We start from the raw sequence: 18477 nt of genomic DNA on the forward strand, positions 1-18477 counted from the left end.
GGGTTTTCTCAAACCCAGTGCCTGGTGCATCCCGCTCATCTCTCTACTCGAGAAGGTTTTTCTGGGAGCTGCATCTCCGCAAAGGCGTGGGGCTTGGGGGCGATTTCCACTGGGACATAAGCCCGGAGATAAGAATGCGAATCCCCGATGTTTCAAAAAAGAAAACTTGCGGAAGGTCTGCACGTTCTAGGGGAGAAGAAAAACGATTTTCTGTGCATTTCTGCCGCGGGGACCTGACCGGGAGCAGGTGCATGTCAGGAGGGACGGAGGTCCAGGTGGTGTGCTTGGGCTCCAAGTTTGCGTGGAATGTGTCCCCGTGTCTTGGGGGGGGCGGGTCGGGGGATAAACATACCAGCCTCTTCCAGGAGGGCTCGGGCTGAAGGTCAGACCCCAAGGACAGAAGGACCCCACCGTTTCTGGGCTCACATCACAGGACATACCCTGGGCATCGCGAGTGTCCTGAGAAACCTTCCCCATCCTGCGTGACCCCTGCTGTCCCCATGGTAGCTCGGGTTCAGTGAGCCGGACGCATCCCGGGTCTCCAAATCCCGGAAGGCTGGTTCCATTCCTGGCCTTCCTGGTGGGATACCTCTGCTGTCCTGCGTCACAGGACCTCACAGCTGCTGCCAGCAGAAAGCCCCTTCCCCTGGGACCACAGCCCTGTCTGGGGCTGGACTGATTGGAGGCGGAGAGAGCTACTGACCCCTAGTGACCGAAAGTTCCCAACAGAGGCAAGGCCCTGAAGACGAGGTGGTCGGCCCAGGTCGCTGCCCCCTGGTTGAGGAGCTCTGCACACGGACATGTCCTCCCGGCTCTTGCACACTACCTGACGGCAAAGGGTCTAGAACTCAGGACACGGCAAGACAGCAGGTGCAAAAAGCCCCAGGATGCTCTGGTGGCCGGGAGCCGGGCCAGAATGGCCCTCAACCATGTCACCCCGGGGGGTTGAATTCTGTCCCCCCAATGGTGCGTTGAAATTTGAACCTGTGATACCTGGGAATGCGCTTTTATTTGGCGGCGTGATCTAGTTAGGATGACGTCAGTGGAGTGGCCCTAAAGCCAAGGACAGGGGTCCTCGTAAGACACAGAAGAGGAGACACAGACACAGAGCAGAAGCCACGTGAGGACGGCGGCAGAGATGGGAGGGACGTGGTCACCAGCCTAGGGACACTTGGAGCCCCAGAAGCTGGAAGAGGCAGGAAGGACCCTCCCCTGGAGCCTTGGGAGGGAGCCCAGCCCAGCCCTGCCCCGCCTGGATCTCAGACTCAGGTCCCCAGAGCTGGGGGACGATGCATTCCTGCCAGTTTATTTGTCTGGGGTCATTGTCCTTACCTGAAAAGTTCCCCCCCGCCCCCGCCCTCCCCCAGAGAGGAGTCCACGTTGCAGCTTCTGGACACCTGTTGTCCGTGAGCACAAAGAATGGCCATCAGGTGGCAGCACAGTCCCCTGGAAAGAAGACAAGTTTGTCCCGGTGCCCTTTTTGGCCTTAAATGCAGCTGTTCAGGTAAAGGAAGAAACGGACCCGCGCCGGCCGCTGTTTGACCCACGGAGCATTTCAGAGTCTCTGACGGAGCAGGACGACTCCGGGGACGGTTCTCAGCTGCCAGAACCCGAACCCCAAAAGCTTTCCGGGGAAGGGATAGGGGTGTCCAATTTCTCCCCCACAAACGTAGGGATCTAGCATTCAGTCCTCTCAACCTTTCCAAATCGGTGTCTTTCCAGCGTTTACTGCCACTCGGGCAAAAAGCACAGGGAGTGTGGAAGGAGGCCCTCGGGGAGACAGAAACGTTCCCAGAGACCCAAAACTCTGCTCCCCCAAACGAGGGGAAACGTCCCAACGGTGGAGGCGGCAAAAAGAGAGTTTGGGGCGAAATAGTCAGAGCGGTCACCTGGGGTCTGAGCCACCCACCTCTGAGTTGATGGGTGCAGAGGGAACCTCGGGGAGGGGGGTTCGGGATTGGGGGTATTGGGGTTCTGTTCTGAAGACAGCTTGGCCTGAATCCCGGTCTTAGGAGCCCCGTGCCACCGGCTGGAGGGCCCCATGACGTCGTCTTCACTCATGACATCTGCAAAACCCTCTTTCTAAATAGGGTCACAGTCCCAGGAACCAGGGCATAGGATTCCAGCAGGAATTTTGGCGGGTTTATTACCAAACCCACATGGGGGAACGTTGGCCAGAGCATCTGTGAGGCCGTGTCCAGCCGCTGAAGGAGCCCAGAGCTTCTCCCCGCCCCCTCCCCACCAACCACTCACGGTCCTACCACCCAGCGGGACCTCCAGGCTGTCTTTGTCCTTGGTGGGAAGTTTTGGTCACTAGGGGTCAGTAGCTGCCTCTGAAAGTCTGGGGCAGGTCGGCTCTGTTCACCACGAAAATGAAAGCTTGAATCGAAGGGGTCCAGGGAAGAAGGATTGAGTGTGGCAGGCCTGTCCCTACAGCCGGGAGACCCCGCCGTGAGGAGGGGGCCCAGAAGCCTCCAGGTGAGCAGGGGCAGGAGGTGACTGGAAGCCAGGACAAGCCCAAGGAGCATATGGAAGAGCATACAATGACCACCCGCAGGTGGACGCAGGACACCTGGGCGCCATCCCAGCGGGGTCCCCAGGAGGGTCACGAGGAGACCTGGGGTCTAGTATGACAGGACAGGCTGAGCTGGGTCCCCGGGGCCGTCCCTCCTGCACAGTCACCCTTAGGGTCCACGGGATGACCTCGACAGGCTGCGATCTGCTTTCCCATCTTGTAGGATATGGACAGTTAGAATAAACCCTCAAAAAGGATCCTTGTTGCCGGGGGCAGGCATTAACCTCCAGCTGGAAGGAATGACGTCCCCTTCTCCGCTGGGTGTCACCGTGGACGGTGAGAGTGTTTGCCTCTACCTCCCGTCTTTCTCGGTTCCAAACTATGGTCGTCATCACTGGGACCCGATTTCCCCGTGTGTGTGGACTTATTTCCTCGCTCTTCGCACGGGTGGTGAGACGTCTCCGTTCCTTCTCTAAAATGGGACAGAAGAAGAGAAGGGAGGGTCTTGCTTTTTCCAGAACAGACCCTGCTTACACCCACCGACCTTCCCGGTTTTTCTAAATTTTTATTACTTACCGTTACTATGGGAGAACGGTAATGAATCCACTCGAGCCCCGAGAACGTGGAGAAGGAACGTGCCACCAAGATCCCTGCCGTCTCCCCGTCATGACCCTGGCTTTAGCGACGTGCCTGAGACATCACTGCTCTCCCTGAAGAGCCTCCATCCCCCCCGGAAGGTGAGACGCAGGAGAAGAAACTAAGGGACAGGATGTGTCCTCCAGCAGACGTGCACGTTCAGGAGACCAGCATGGTCTCCACAACTGACTTGGTTTTGAGGATGCCGGGTGCGTTGGTGACGATGACGAAGGTGATCCCGGTGCTTTGTACCGCCTAGATGGGCAGGGACAAAGGAGACCTTGCAGGAAGCCCTGGATCCTCAGACCCTCGGGACTCCGAGCGCTTCTCCTGCACCTGTTGGCCTCTTGTCCAGGATGCAGCTTCCTCTGTCTCCCCGGGCAGGCTGACGGAAGAGAGGGCTTCGTCCCCGGGCTGGGACATCTGCCCAAGCTGCGTAACATGCCAGATTCCATAAGCAGAGAGAAGCCAGTCTTTTCCCCTTACACCTGCTCCCGAGCCCTGCCTTCTAAATTCTCGCAGCCTCCATCCGACGTCCAGTGCCTGGAAAATCAGCATGTCCTGTGTCCTGGGGCAGCAATAATAAGTCACACAGGGGAAGGCGGAAGGCAAGGAGAACTCATCCTCTGCCAGCTCGGTAGACCAGCGGGCTGAGATCCAGGAGGGGCAGGGATACTGAGATCCAGGCGAGGCAGGGCTGTGCTCCCTCCAGAAGCTCCAAGGGAGGGTCCTTTCTGCCTCTTCCAGCTTCTGGAGCTCCAGGTGTCCTTGGGCTAATGACCACGTGGCTCCCATCTTTTCCTCCGTCCTCACGTGGCTTCTCCTCTGTGTCTGTGTCTCTTCTTCTGTGTCTTACAAGGACACCTGCCATTGGACTCAGGGCCACCCTGATCCAGGATGAGCTCATCTCAGATCCTTCCTTCATCACATCTGCAAAGACCTATCTCCAAAGAGGACCCCATTCTGAGGTTCGCAGGTGAACATGAATTTGGGGAGATGCTCTTCAACGCCCTGCAGAGACCCTGCTGTGTCTTCAACCAGGACACCCCAGCAACAGCCTTCCATTGGCTCGGGAGCTGAAGCTGAAACAGCCCATCCATGCCTGCATCACAGCTATGCAAAAAGTATGTGTAAGAGCCTCTTGACACAGATAATGTTCCAATCTGGTGGTTTTCGGTGGACAGACAGCGGGCGCTTCCCCAGATTCTCCGTCTCGTATGCTCCAAAGTAAATGTTCTTCCTTCTGCCTGCTGGTGCACTGTGGAGTCTGGGGGCTCTCCCAACCCACGGAAACCGGCCTGGGCTCACCTGCGTGTCACCGTGCCAAGTGGTTCGTTACTAAAGATTCACTGATGTGGGCTAAAGCCGTGGCCTGGAAGCAGATGCCAGGGACACCAAAGTCCCCCACTCTGCACCCTTTAGGGCTTTCTGTCTGCTCCCTCCATGCTGTCTCTCCAGAAGCAGGGACCGGGGCCATTTGCTGGGTTCTCCAGAAGCCCAGCCTCACCTCTGCCATTTGCGGGGCTCTGTGGATACAGAGGCGATGGGACTCAGGTTGGCAGGGTCCCTCAGGCTAGTGGGAAAAGGGATGGCTCAGGAAAGAATGGGGTTCTCTCGTGGTAAATGCATTTGGCAGGGGCCAAGTGTCCTTCCTCAGGCCTCGGAAGAGGGAAGGAGGACTAAGAGGGGAGACCCTCAGGGCAGAGGTGCAGGAGATGAAATGGTTGGAAGCATCGAAGTCAGCGCAGGAGCTCACGTGGTAACACTTCCCGCCTGGGAGGGCGGCATGCCCGGACGGGCAAGGGGCTTAGGGCAGCCGGAGAGTGCACCGCCCCCAGGGAGGATGAGGAGGATCTTGCAAACTCCGCAAGGCTGACCCTCTGGAAACCACAGAAGCAACGGAGGGTTTCAGAGGGTTCCTGGCAGCTGTGGGAGATTTCCTGTAAGACCCGTGGGCACCCAGAGCGTCTGAGACGCGGCTCGGCCAGAGGAGAGATGCACAGGGCAATCTGCCCGAGGATGTATCGTCCTCGTCCACCGCCGGGGACTTCAGGAGAAGCCTGTGAGCCATGGACCATGCCTGAGAAGCATGAGTGTCTTCTTCTGAGGAACAAGCATGTCAAAATCGCACCCAGGGCAGGAACTGAGGCGCGGCCGCCCCAGATAAAGTCTTGTGAAACCTTGGAGCCCTGCCCTCATCAGAGCTAACAAATTTCATGGCAGAAAACGTAAAAAAAAAAAAAAAAAAAAAAAAGCACGTGTGAAACCGATTTATCCAGGCGGATTCAACGGGCTCCATGGTTCACTAGTCCCTAACGCTGCCGTGTGTATACATGGGACGATCTGAAACGCAGACTTTATGGGCAGCGACTCCTTGGACGATTGAACTGACCAAAGTCGCAAAGATCTGAGCCTAATTATACTTAAGTTTGCGTTTTAAATGTAAAATACGATATAACATATATTACATAAAACATGTGCGTATATGTAATATTCAAAATATAGTATGTACAAGTATATATGATTGTTTAAATAATATATAAATACGTAATTGATTATATATTGCTTAAAAGCATATATTTGTATAATATACACATAATATATCATATATCATATATGTGATACATAAAATCTATGTTATATACAATGAATATTGAAGTGTATTTCCTGTGACATAAACATATATGAATATATATGTATCGAATATATAAAATGTAATATGTATTACATATATGATACAAATATATACATATGTGTAATATACGAAATATAATACCTAAACTGCATATGACATTTTAAATAAATATATCGCTATGTAATTCATCATATATTGCATACAAGCAAATTGTGCATAATATACATATGTAATACATATACACATATATTACATATATGTTATATATAAATATAATATATAAATATATAATTTATAAAATTATATATAAATGTAATGTATATTACATAAAAATATACTCTATATACAGTTTAAAAATTTATATATACTTTATATATATATATATCTTACATACCCTACATATTTTTGTATATAATAAAAATGTATGTAGCATATTAAACACAACTGTTACATAAAAGTGTGTATTTTATGTACATAAAAGTATGTAATACTTTTACATAAAAGTATTTTACTGTTACATAAAAGTATGTAATACAAATATATGTAATATACACAAAATATATGTTTTGCATTAAAGTATGTATTATACATAATATAAATATAAATACTTGTAGTATATAAAGTATAATATATGTTACATAAAAGTATACATTATGTAATATAAATATATACTATAATAAATATTAAAATAATATATTTAATAATATATGATGTAACATAAATCATATATAATGTTGTAATATAATAGTATAAATTATATAAATCATATATAATGTTATAATATATAATATATAATAACATAAATTATACAATCTAATATAAATTATATAATATAAGAAGAGCAATATATTATTGCATAAAAGTATACATTGTATAATATATATGAGCAATTGCATAAAATATACACATTATATAAAAGTATCTAGTATGTATAAGTACATAATATAATAGATAAAATAGACAGTACACCCTGTAATAATGTTATATATGTTGCATGAATACATCGGTGATAGTCATAACCCAAGATATAAATGTCATATCTATAAGACACAAAAGTGTGTATGGCAGCGTGGGTGTGTATTCATCAACTATCACGTGATAACTATGATATCTACTTGAAATAGCTTTACTTGGTAACTATGATATTTACTCGAAACCCATACTCAATGGGATGTGAATCCTATCATGGGGGCCCCCACCAACCTGATCTCATCCACACCTCATCTCCTCCCAAAGCCCCCTGTCTAGTGGCCCCCTTGGGGGTCAGGCTCATGGGGGACACATTCCTGTCCACCTTGGAAGTACTGAGCAAGGGGGCATATCTTCCTTTTTAAGAAAAGGGGCCAAGGAGGGGCAAGCTCTGCTCTGTACAATCTGAAGACAGAAACTGCCCTTGCGTTCAGCTTCGGGGGGTGGCAGGGGAGATCCTCAGCTTGAGATAGGAATGTGGATGAGGAACCCGTCCAGCACGGAGCAGCAGCGGGAAATCCAGCCTGGCACTCTTGCTCCCCTGAACATAACCCTGAACCTAGTGCTCTCTGACCCCGCAGACATGGGGCTGCTGCAGGCCTCTCCAGGAAGTGCGGAGGCCCACTTGCCGGCTCGTTAGCTGGCAGTAAGGAAGTTGAGAAATCCTGCCTGAGGCTATTTGGAAACATGTCTCTATCTGCTTCTATTTCTGGGAAAAGAGAGGTTACAAGTAGCCAGAACCTTTCACTCTGTAGAAACCTTGCTGAGGTCCTGCTTCTGAGCAGCCGTCCACCTCACCTTGGACGTGCTCTGAAAGAGTGACGAGGACTGCTCCTCCCTTCTTATCTGGAAGGACACATTGGGAGGGAGGGTCCAAGTGACCATGGGGGAGAGGAAGGAAGCCTGCAAGGACAGAAGGGGCAAAAGATTTCAACAAGCACCTAGAGCTGGTCTCAGCCTCAGCAGCATGGACATCTGGGGCTGGATGACTCTCTGAGGTGGGGTGTCCTGGGCACTGCAGGGTGTTGGGCAGTGTTCCTGGTCCCTGGTCTCCAACCCCAGTTATCAGTGGTACCCTGCTCCCAGTTCAGACAACCAAAAATGTCCCAGACGTTGTCCAATGTTCCCTAGGGGACAAAATCATCCCCAGTTTAGAAACAGTGCCATAGACAGACAAATAGATGATAGCTTATAGATGGATGGGTAGATAGATAGATAGAGTGATTAACTGATAGATTCGATGGATGGATGGATGGATATATACATACATACATACATACATACAATGGATGGATAAGTAGATATGATGGCTGGATGGCTAGGTGGATGGCTAGATGGATGGATAGACAGAAGGTAGATGGATAGCTAGAGTAGATAGATGATAGATATAGATAGAATGGATGGATGGATAGGTAGATATGTTGGATGCATGGCTAGATGAATGGATAGAAAAATAGATTTTAGATAGAATGGATGGGTAAGTAGATATGATGGGTGGATGGATAGATGAATGGATAGACAGAAGGTAGATGGATAGATAGGGTAGATAGGTAGATAGATAGATAGATAGATAGATAGATAGATAGATAGATAGATAGATATGGTGGATGGCTGGGTGGATGGATGGATAGATGGATGGCTGGATGGCTGGCTAGTTGGATGGTTGGCTGGCTGGTGGCTGGCTGGATGATGGATGGAGAGAAGGAAGGGGTGGACGGGCACATTTCCACAAGAAATACCCCGCAGCTGTGTCTGTTCAGGGGGAAAGCACAATGCGTCATTGTTCTGCAGAGACTTCCTGTGGAGTAACTGAGTGCCTCCCTCCACACTGTGCAGGGATGGAGACAGGGGATGAGACAGGATTTGCAGGCAGAGCCTGTCATGCGCCGGGTCAGCCTTTGCTGTGTTTTGTAGGCTGCACGCCCAGGGATGGGCCCCACTTCCCTATTTAGCAATTGATATCGGGAGCACTGCTCTTTCCACTTATTTCAGCCAAAACCATCACAATGTGAACACCTCACTTTTTAATATTTGCATGGATAAACCCACTTTCAGGGATGCTACACCAAATATGGGTAAGGACAGCTGCTCTTTCCAAAGAATTCAAGGTGCACTGAAACGTGTTTCTATTTGTCTTACCGGCATTTCCTAAATGCCCCTCCTGGCTTGCTTAAATGACCTTTTATTTGGCATATGTATGGAGGCCCTGCCCGCCCCCATCAGGACTTCCTTGAAAAGAAACGTGCATCCTGTTTTCCTTCCAATGGGACATGCACAAGGACGCATGCATTTTTTTCTCTTGAGGAAAAAAAGGAAAGTTAACGTTTCCTTCTTTTTAACTTACATGTAAGTTTTCCAGTACGCAAGTGATATGGAAAATAGTGCCAACATCATGCAAACACCCCTACTTCCCAATGGTCGGTAACGTGTCCTATTGCAACCATTACTTCACACATTCATTCATTCATTCCTCATGTCTGTTCACTCATTTGTCAAAGAGGTACTGGGTAACAGAAGGACGTAAAACTAAACATATTTGCAGATGACTTACACATGGAAAATTTCAGGAATGCACTAAGCGAATGATTAAAACTGATCATGGAGGGGTGCCTGAGTGGCTCAGTGGGTTAAAGCCTCTGCCTTCCGCTCAGGTCATGATCCCAGGGTCCTGGGATCGAGCCCCACATCGGGCTCTCTGCTCAGTGGGGAGCCTGCTTCCTCCTCTCTCTCTGCCTGCCTCTCTGCCTACTTGGGATCTTTGTCTGTCAAATAAATAAATAAATCTTTAAAAAAAAATGTTTAAAAAATAAATAAAACTGATCATGGATTCCATACACAAGCACATGCTTGCCATCTAAAAATGAAATTAATTTTTTAAAAGCTCATTTACAATAGCATCAAAAAGAACGCAAGATGCGGGGACAGTTCAATGAAGGGAGTGTGTGATGTGTATGCTGAAAAGTTCCAGATGTTGCCAGAGACTGAAGGAAATCAAATGACGTCCTCTGTTTGATTAGATGCCTTAACTTCGTTAACACGGCAGCCTTCCCAGCTGCCTTGGTTGTTTTTTTGTTTTGTTTTTGTTTTTTGGGGTTTTTTTTAAATTTTTTGCACAAATATTCGCAAGCTGACTCTAAACTTCATATGGAAATGCAAGGAATGAAAGGCAACCCACACAATCTTGAAAAAAGAAGAACAATGGTTTCAGGACTCACACTTCCCGATTTCAAAACTTGCCGCAACGCCTACAGTCGCCTACAGTCGCCTACAGTCACCGAGAGAATGTTGCCGTTGGATACGTCACGGGAGACGTAACAGTGGAATAGAATTGTGAGTCCAGAAATAGACCCAACCCTGGATGGCCAGTTGATTTTCTGTGAGGGTATCAAGGCCATTTACTGGGGAAAGAAAAGTCGTTTCTTCAAAACAAAGGAGCAAGAGAAAAAAAGAGCGAGAGTCAACCCAAGAAACAGAATCTTAAGGACAGAGAACAAACTGATAGTTATCAGAAGGGAGGTTGGGGGAGGGGGGTGTCCTTGAAACAGGCAATGGGGATTCAGGAGTACACCTGTCTTTAAGAGCACTGAGTAATGTGTAGAATTGCTGAATCACTAAATTGTACTCCAGAAACTGACATAGCATTGTATGTTGACTAACTGGAATTTAGAAACAAATTTAATTAAAAAAAAAAAAAAAAGACGGTCAACTTCATTAGTCTTTCGGAACACGTAAATTGAAACCACAATGAGATACCACTTCATGATGACAGCTATCGATTTCTTTTTTTAAAAAACAGGAAAAGAACAGGCATTGGCGAGAATGTGGACAAATTGGAACTTCCTACTGCAAAAATGGTCTGGTTTCTTTGGAAAATAGCCTGGCGATTTGCCAAAACATGACACATGGAGTCACCCCATGTCTTAGCAGCCCAACCGCTAGGTCTACGGCCCAGAGAAAGGAAAACAGAGGTCCTCACAAAAACCTGAACATGGGTGTTAGTAGCTGCACTATTCCTATAGCCAATGGGGAGAAACAAGCCAGTGGTCCATCAGCAGATGAATGGAAGGATAAAATGTGGTCCATGCACATGGGGGAATATTACTTAGCCATGAAAAAGGAGAAATGATCTGACACCTGCTACCCTGTGGGTGAGCCTTGATAACATCATGCTCAGTGAGAGTAGCTAGACAAAAAAATCCCATAGTGTGTGATCCCATGAGTATGAAACAGGCAGAACAGGTGTTCTGGAGAAGCCATGGAGACAGGACGTGGATTAGAGTTCGCTGGGGGCTGGGGCAGGGGGAGGCAGAGCACCTGCTGATGGTCTTTGTTTGGCAGGGGTGGGGGCAACGATAAAATATTCTAAAATTAAGGAATCGTGGAGCGCCTACATGGCTTACTCTGTGGAACCTGTGACTCTTGATGTGAAGGTCATGAGTTTGAGTCTGATGCTGAATGTAGAGATTATGTAAAAATTAGTAAAAATAAATAAAATCTAAAAAAAAAAGTAGTGATGGTTGCATGATTACACGAATAGACTAAAAACAAACCCTTAGTTTGTTTCCCTTAATAGGGTATTATTTAAAAACTAATTGGTGGGACAGTGACCAGAAGCTGGGGTGCTGTTGAGTAGAGCTATGCATCTCCTTCTTGATCTGGGCACTGACCACAAAAGTGTGGCTAAAAACTCCTGGAACTGGATACTTAGTATTTGTTCATTTTTCTGCATACGGGATTATACGTGAATAAAAAGTGGGTGGAAATGTTGGGAAAATGTTTTTATCCATAGTGACAATATAGTGTGCACATTTGGAAAAAGTTTTGCATATATTCCAGCAAACATATGCCCCCCTTTGCAATTTTTTTCACTAGAGATGTTATTTATAGAAAATGGTATGTGAAAAATAGTGTATTTTGTTTCTCATTGGCCAGGTGAGTGTAGCTCATTCATGTTAGCGGCCCTCTCGATGTGTCTAGACCACAGCATTCTAATTATTTCAAAATCGTTGGTATTAAGACTACTGTGAGCTCTTGGACACGTCTCCCCATGTTCAAAGCTACGTTTCCAGAATAAACGTGCAGAAGTGTGGGCTGAATTGAACAGGATGGGCATCATTTGGGCATCGCCAAATCCCTCTCCAAAGGGGGTATAACTGTCCTCGCTCTCAGCAGCAGGTATCTAACGCCCTCTCCACATCCCTGTTAATATGATCAGAATTCGAATTGTCATCCATCTGACCGATGGCTTAAGGCATCTCCTGCTTATTTAAATTTCTGTTTCTCCGCTGAGGGTCAGACCTTTTGTTTTTATTGCCCATTTGGGGGAGTCTTCTAAAATGTGCTTCCTTGGTTGAATTGCTAAATCCTACACAGGAAACTAACACAACACTGTATGTTAACTCTATGGGAATTTAAATTTTAAGAACATAATAAACAAACAGACAAACAAAAAATAAAATGTGCCTATTTGTAGTCGCATACGTTTTTCTTTTGTGGTGTTTATCTTCAAACCAATTTATATTATTCTTTTGTGGATGCCCATGTGGCTACCCTTCGTTGTATGCGAGGAGAGAACATTTTCCTGCTAATTGTCTCTTTCTTTTCAATGGTTGATAGTGTCTTTGCTGAAACGAGTATTTTATACTAAAGCGGAGTCAAATATATTCATCCTTACGTAGTGGCTTCTTTTTCTGCACGTTGATAAAGAAATAATTCTCTACAACCGTGAGACACGTCCCTGCATTTTTGTTCTCTTGACCCTATACTCTTCAATGAGAATTTTAGAATCAACTTGCCAAGATTGAAGAAAAACCCTGTTGGGATTTTGAGATTAAATTGAATGTGTGCATTTATCGGGAAGAAACCATCAGCTTCTCATACTACGGGTTCCTATCCAGTTCCACAGATCTGTGTCCTCATTCATGCTCATCAATACATTTTTATGATTTTCCATATGAAATCTATGCTTTTTTTTTCCTTCAGGGTTTTCCTAGATGATTGATAGCTTTTGGTGCACTCAGAAATAAATGGTTTTCTTTTTTAATTCCTTCCACTTTGTCAGGTTTTACCTGAGCCAGAGTCATTATTAATCCAGTAGCAGACAGGTTGGCCAATGTACCTTATACTTTGGGGTTTTTTTTAATTTTCTTTTTTTCTTTAGTATTTTAAATAGTTTCCATGCCCAGCATGGGGCTTGAACTCACAACCCACACATCAACAGTGGTGTGCTCTACTGACTGAGCCAACCAGGCAACCCTGTCTGTCTGGGATTTTTCTGCATAAACAATCAATCATACCACCTCTTGATCACAGGAGTTTTCTCCCTTGTCTTTGCTATTGGTGGGACAGCGATTTTTGCTATTTATCTTCTTTTGTGTGTGTGTGTGTGTGTGCTGACCAAGACCTCAGACACAATGCTGAATAGCTCTGATGAGAATAGACACCCTTGACGTGTTCCTGACCAATGTCTGAGTGTTCACCCACCAGCCTTCTCACGCATGTCATCACTTACATCACTACAGGTTTTCAAAAGATCTTTTAAAATGCTTCTTTCTCTGCAATCTCTCTGTTATTTATTTCCCCCTTTTTAATCTGTTGACTTTCTAAGGAAAATGAATGTGCTCCACCAAACTCTGAAAAAACCTCAAATATGAAACTATTTTCATAACGAAGCTGCCGTCCTCCTAAGGAATGAGAACTTCGTCATTATGCCGTCAAATGGTGGCTGGTTGGATCATCTCCAATATGTCGCCCTATAGTTGGCCGGTAAATTGGTTGTGGAAAAAGTCACGTTCCCAGCACCACGTTGCTTATTGCCTCTTGAAAATGAGAGAAAACAACACAAATCCTGAAGCCCAGACTCACCATGCATGACCGAGGCACAGCAGAGAACCCCTTGGATTCCCGTAGGGCAGTCTTGGTTCTACAAGATACTTGGTGGGTGCTTGGTGGGGTATGCTGGCTAGAAAACTAGAGCTGGTTTTCCATCTCTGGGTGGCTGGGCATGAGCTGTTGAAGCTGAGGACAAGGACAGGAGCTACTCACTCTGTAGGACTCCAAAGGAAAGAGGGTCAGCAGGCAAAGTCCTTAAGCCCCTGGCTTCAGGACACCCAGTATGCCAAAGACCCACCATGCTTCCTGTAGTCTTTGCGCATTGATCCTAGACCTTGTGGAACAAGAGCATTTAAACGTAATTTTGGGGACAACATTGATAAAACATGGTTCCCTTAGACCACCTGCAAGTTGTGGAAATAGCTTAGGGTGCAGAACCCTCTTGTATGGGCAAGACTAGGTCCAAGTTCCCCTCTGCTTTTCCACCTGGACGTTACCTCTTTGTGGTTGACCCAGAGTAACAACACAAGGTTCATCCATGTGCAGAAGAAGACCTTTTATTTTAAAAATTGTTCTCTCCATTTCATTCCTCACTCTATTTAAGCTGATGTTGACAATGCATCCATTTTTGTTATGAAACAGTGATAGAAGTCATTTCTAGACACCCGTCTTAAGTCAGTGCCTGCATTTATCATTGTGTCCCCTTGTTAAGTGGCCGAATGGCTCACTCTATGACCCTCTCTCTCTCTGGGGTCTTGTACATCCTGACGTCAGCTATGGCATCAAAAGGGCTTCTCCTCAACATGAGCTGTGGCTTTGAGGGTGTCTTTTTCACTTCCGTCACCGAGGTTCTGGCCCCTTCCCATCCGCCCTCTGATGCCTATTCCTACCTCTAAGAAAAGGAACAGAAGGAGACTCAGGAACCACAGCTGCCGTCAGCTCAGAGGAACTGTATTTCAGGAGAATGGAAAGCACCCTTCATGCTCATGTTCCACATTGTAAAGGAGGAAGCTGAACTTTCTGGCCTGGAAAGGGAGACAAAGGCAGGGAAGGCTCACACCACTCAGACCATTGCTCCTTCCCAACCACGTTTTAAGTCAAGAAAATATGTCACCCTTGCGACGTTCACAGGCCAGGGCAGATAGCTCTAGGATTGGGAAGCAGGCTTACAGATGCTGGGATTCTGGAGACCAGAGTCTAAGGTCCAGGTAAGGTTGCTGAGATCCAGGTGGGGCAGGGCAGCTGAGATCCAGGTGGGGCAGGGCTGTACTCCCTCCAGAGGCTCCAGGGTAGAGTCCTTCCCATCTCTTCCAGCTTCTGGGGTTCTAGGCATCCCTGGACCTGGGGCCACATCCCTCCCATCTCTGCCTTCATCATCAAATGGCTTCTCCTCTGTGTTGGTGTCTCTCCTCCTCTGTCCCTTATAAGGACACCTGTCATTGGATTTGGGGCCACTTAATCAAGAATGACATCATCTTTAACTAATTATAACTGCAAAGACCCCATTTCCAAAGAAGGTCCCACTGCAAGGTTCCCCTTGGTTACAAATTTGGGGGAGACACCATTCAACCCTATGCAACATGAAACAATGATTTTGAAGTCATTGGAGTTCATACAACATAGGACAGTGACCCCAAGAAATGGGAAGCAGGCAGGCGAGTGCTGTGGCTGCCCTAGCTGAAGACTTGAGAGAATTTTCAGGCATGATTTAGGGAAAGAGACCCAAGTGGGGACCCGGCAAAGCCCCTGATTTGAGACCATGGGAGAGAGAACTGATGGCCTATGAGTAGAAGAGGGTGAGAGACTGTGAGTCAAGGGAGTAGGGAGGGGAGAGATAAACAGGAAAGAGAACCCATAGATCCAAGGAGGGTCCCCTGCAGTTTTCAGCAGAAATGACATGGGGCCAGGAGCCCAGAGGGCCTGAGCATAAGAGGGGGAGGCAAGCGTCTGAGGGACAGGAGGGGAATGAGAAGCAAAATGTGTGGGTCTGCTGGAAATGCCCATCGTCTGGAAAATGGAGCTGCCTTTACAAGCAAACATACACAACACGATGTGTTCAAGTGTTTACTTTTAATGTTTGTGGTTTATGGGTGCCATCCCATGTCATAAAATTTGCCACACAGTGAAACAGAGTTTCACCATATGAATTGGCTGGACCCTCACCATGCATTGCAGAAAGGAAGAATATTCTCCCATTTACCAATGAAGAGACTAAGGGTCAGGGTGGGTTCCTCATTTGTGAAGGTCTTCACTGTGGGACTGAGGCTTAATTAACCAAGTGGCCAGAAGTCACATGTATAACCCCCTCCCACTGTCCTAATCTCTATTCCCTTCACCTTCCCTCCCAGCTGACTTCTCACCATCATCATCATCACCATCTTCAACATGACCGTCGTCACCATCATCATCATCACCATCTTCAACATGACCGTCACCATCATCATCATCATTACCATCTTCAACATGACCATCACCATCATCATCATTGTCACCATCTTCAACATGACCGTCACCATCATCATCATCACCATCTTCAACATGACCGTCATCATCATCGTCACCATCTTCAACATGATCGTCACCATCATCATCATCATTACCATCTTCAACATGACCATCACCACCACCATCATCGTTACCATCTTCAACATGACCATCACCGTCATCATCATCATTTTCACTATCACCATCACCACCGTCACCACCATCTCCATCCCCACTGCCATCATTATCATTGGTAGATGGATTCTTCAGCAAGTCTGCTTGATGCACTACCTTATTTTTCTTTTCAGAGAAAGGAGACCTGGGTCTTCCCCTTAATTTCTTGTCCCACATCCTTCATGCTACAGTTGGAAGAGGAGGCCATGAACAGCAGTAGAGAGTCCAGAAGTGAGTCATTGACTGGCAACTACCAGAGACAAAAACACCTGCCAAGTGTCCACCTGCATATCTAGGCACAAATGAGCTCTTCAGAGTGAATGACAGGTACTGACCTTCCAGCAATACCACCCTTGGTGACCTGCCACCAGGCCCTTGGGTACATCCCACCCAGGACAACCATCTGGCTGGAGTGACAATGTGGAGGAGGTTGCAGCTGTAGGGAACACTTTAACCTTTTCTTCTCTAGGAGTTCCTAGAAGACCATGGTGTGCAAATCTACTTCCACATTAAATTCTTAGAATGCGACCTACAGCAAAGGCTAAACTTAACCTTTAACAAAAGTTAAAACCTGTTGTGTCCGTTAAAAATCCAAGTCCCAAATCAAGAAAGAAGAAGAGAATAGTACATTTTGTTATACTTGCAGAGAGGTGAATTTCCAGCGGTCTAGTGGGTGTGTGGCCACTGCTGACCTTGGCCTCCAGTTCCCCTGTTTGGTCTCTGTGCTCTCCCCAGGCAGTCCTGCAGGACTTTTGTAAGCCACCTCAAGGCAGACACGGTCCCTTTACTCTTCTTCTCCTTCTCCACATCCTGGTGGGAGCTCCGAGCAGATCTAAAAAGGCCAAGGCAAAAGTCTTTGAAGCAAACATGGAACAAAGCGGTCCCAAGAAACATCAGGCTGTCATTCCTTCAGACCAGTCAGTACCTGTTAAGCTTTTTCTGTGTGTGTCATGCCCAGCCAGACATGGTGGCCTTCATGACAGTGAAGAGGTATCATGTCGGGGTCCTTGAGAATCTACTCACAGAATTCCATAAATCTCTTACTCCCATGGCTCTGGTTTAATACAAGAAGATACAGATGAAAATCGGGAAGACCTACAGGTGCGTGGGGCACAGTCCAAGAGAGATGAGGTCTGAGCTCTTCCAGGTGTCCTCTCCCCATGGACTTGTGGATGTTACTTATGTCTTCCAGTGACCATGTATGACCACATGCATGAGGTAGTACCAGCCAGGAAGGTTCACCAAGCCTTGATGTCCAGGCATTTGCTTAGGGTCAGTCACATAGCATGGAGTGTCCACATGGCTGAGCTGAGTCTTTCCATCACCAGCCCCTCCAAAGGGTTGGCTATGGCATGACCCCAAGCCCCATCCTAAATCACATCATAGCATAAACCACATGCCATGGCTCCAGGCAAATAAAGACACTCATCAGACAGGACATTTCATGGGTTCGTAGGTGAACTTCTAGGAGCTGATCAAGGGCTAGACCTTAACCTGGAAGGGGCGGGTGTAGACAATCCAGCCCTGCTGAGTTAAATCTCTACCATGGAGGTGTATTGTGAGATTTTTCAAGCTTCAGAGACTCAAATTGTGTCAGAGTCTGGAACATGGCATCTCTTCCCCTGGCTCCATGCCCTTTGCCAGCTTCTTCTATTTCTCCAACTAAGATGCAACACCACCATTCCTGCACCTTTTCAGTCCTCAAGCTGTGCTGAGTGTGGGTACCTGCAGTTCCTTCCTCCAGTTCTGTCCTGGCCATTGTGCGTTCATCATGCTGCTCACAGTGGTCTCCCACTTTGGTGCCTCTTCTGCTCCTCAGTTTCCAGGACCGCTAACGAGGGAGGGTTCTCTGGAGATCACATGAACGGTGTCATTGGGAAAGAGGCACCTGACCAGAGCTGGCCCATCTTGCTCCACGAGAGTGGACAAGTGACCTTCCCATCCAGCCCCCATCCATGCGTCTCTACCCAAGACATGATGTCCCCCACTCCCTGCGATGCTCTATTGACCATGAGTACCGTTATCCCAGTGGGCATTAGTGTGTCCACGGTTCAGATGAAACATTTCCCTCTCTCTAGCCCACTATTATTCATCTCCTCATCCAAATGCCCCACGCTGGGAAATCCAGCCCCCATGGCCCTTCTACTCAGCCTTGTCTTGCCATGAGCCGCAAACCTGCTCCCTACCCACTCCACTAGGTTCTAATCAATAACGGTGCCCAATAAAGCTCTGA

This window comes from Meles meles, chromosome X, assembly GCF_922984935.1.
Source record: "Meles meles chromosome X, mMelMel3.1 paternal haplotype, whole genome shotgun sequence".
Lineage (NCBI taxonomy): Eukaryota > Metazoa > Chordata > Mammalia > Carnivora > Mustelidae > Meles > Meles meles.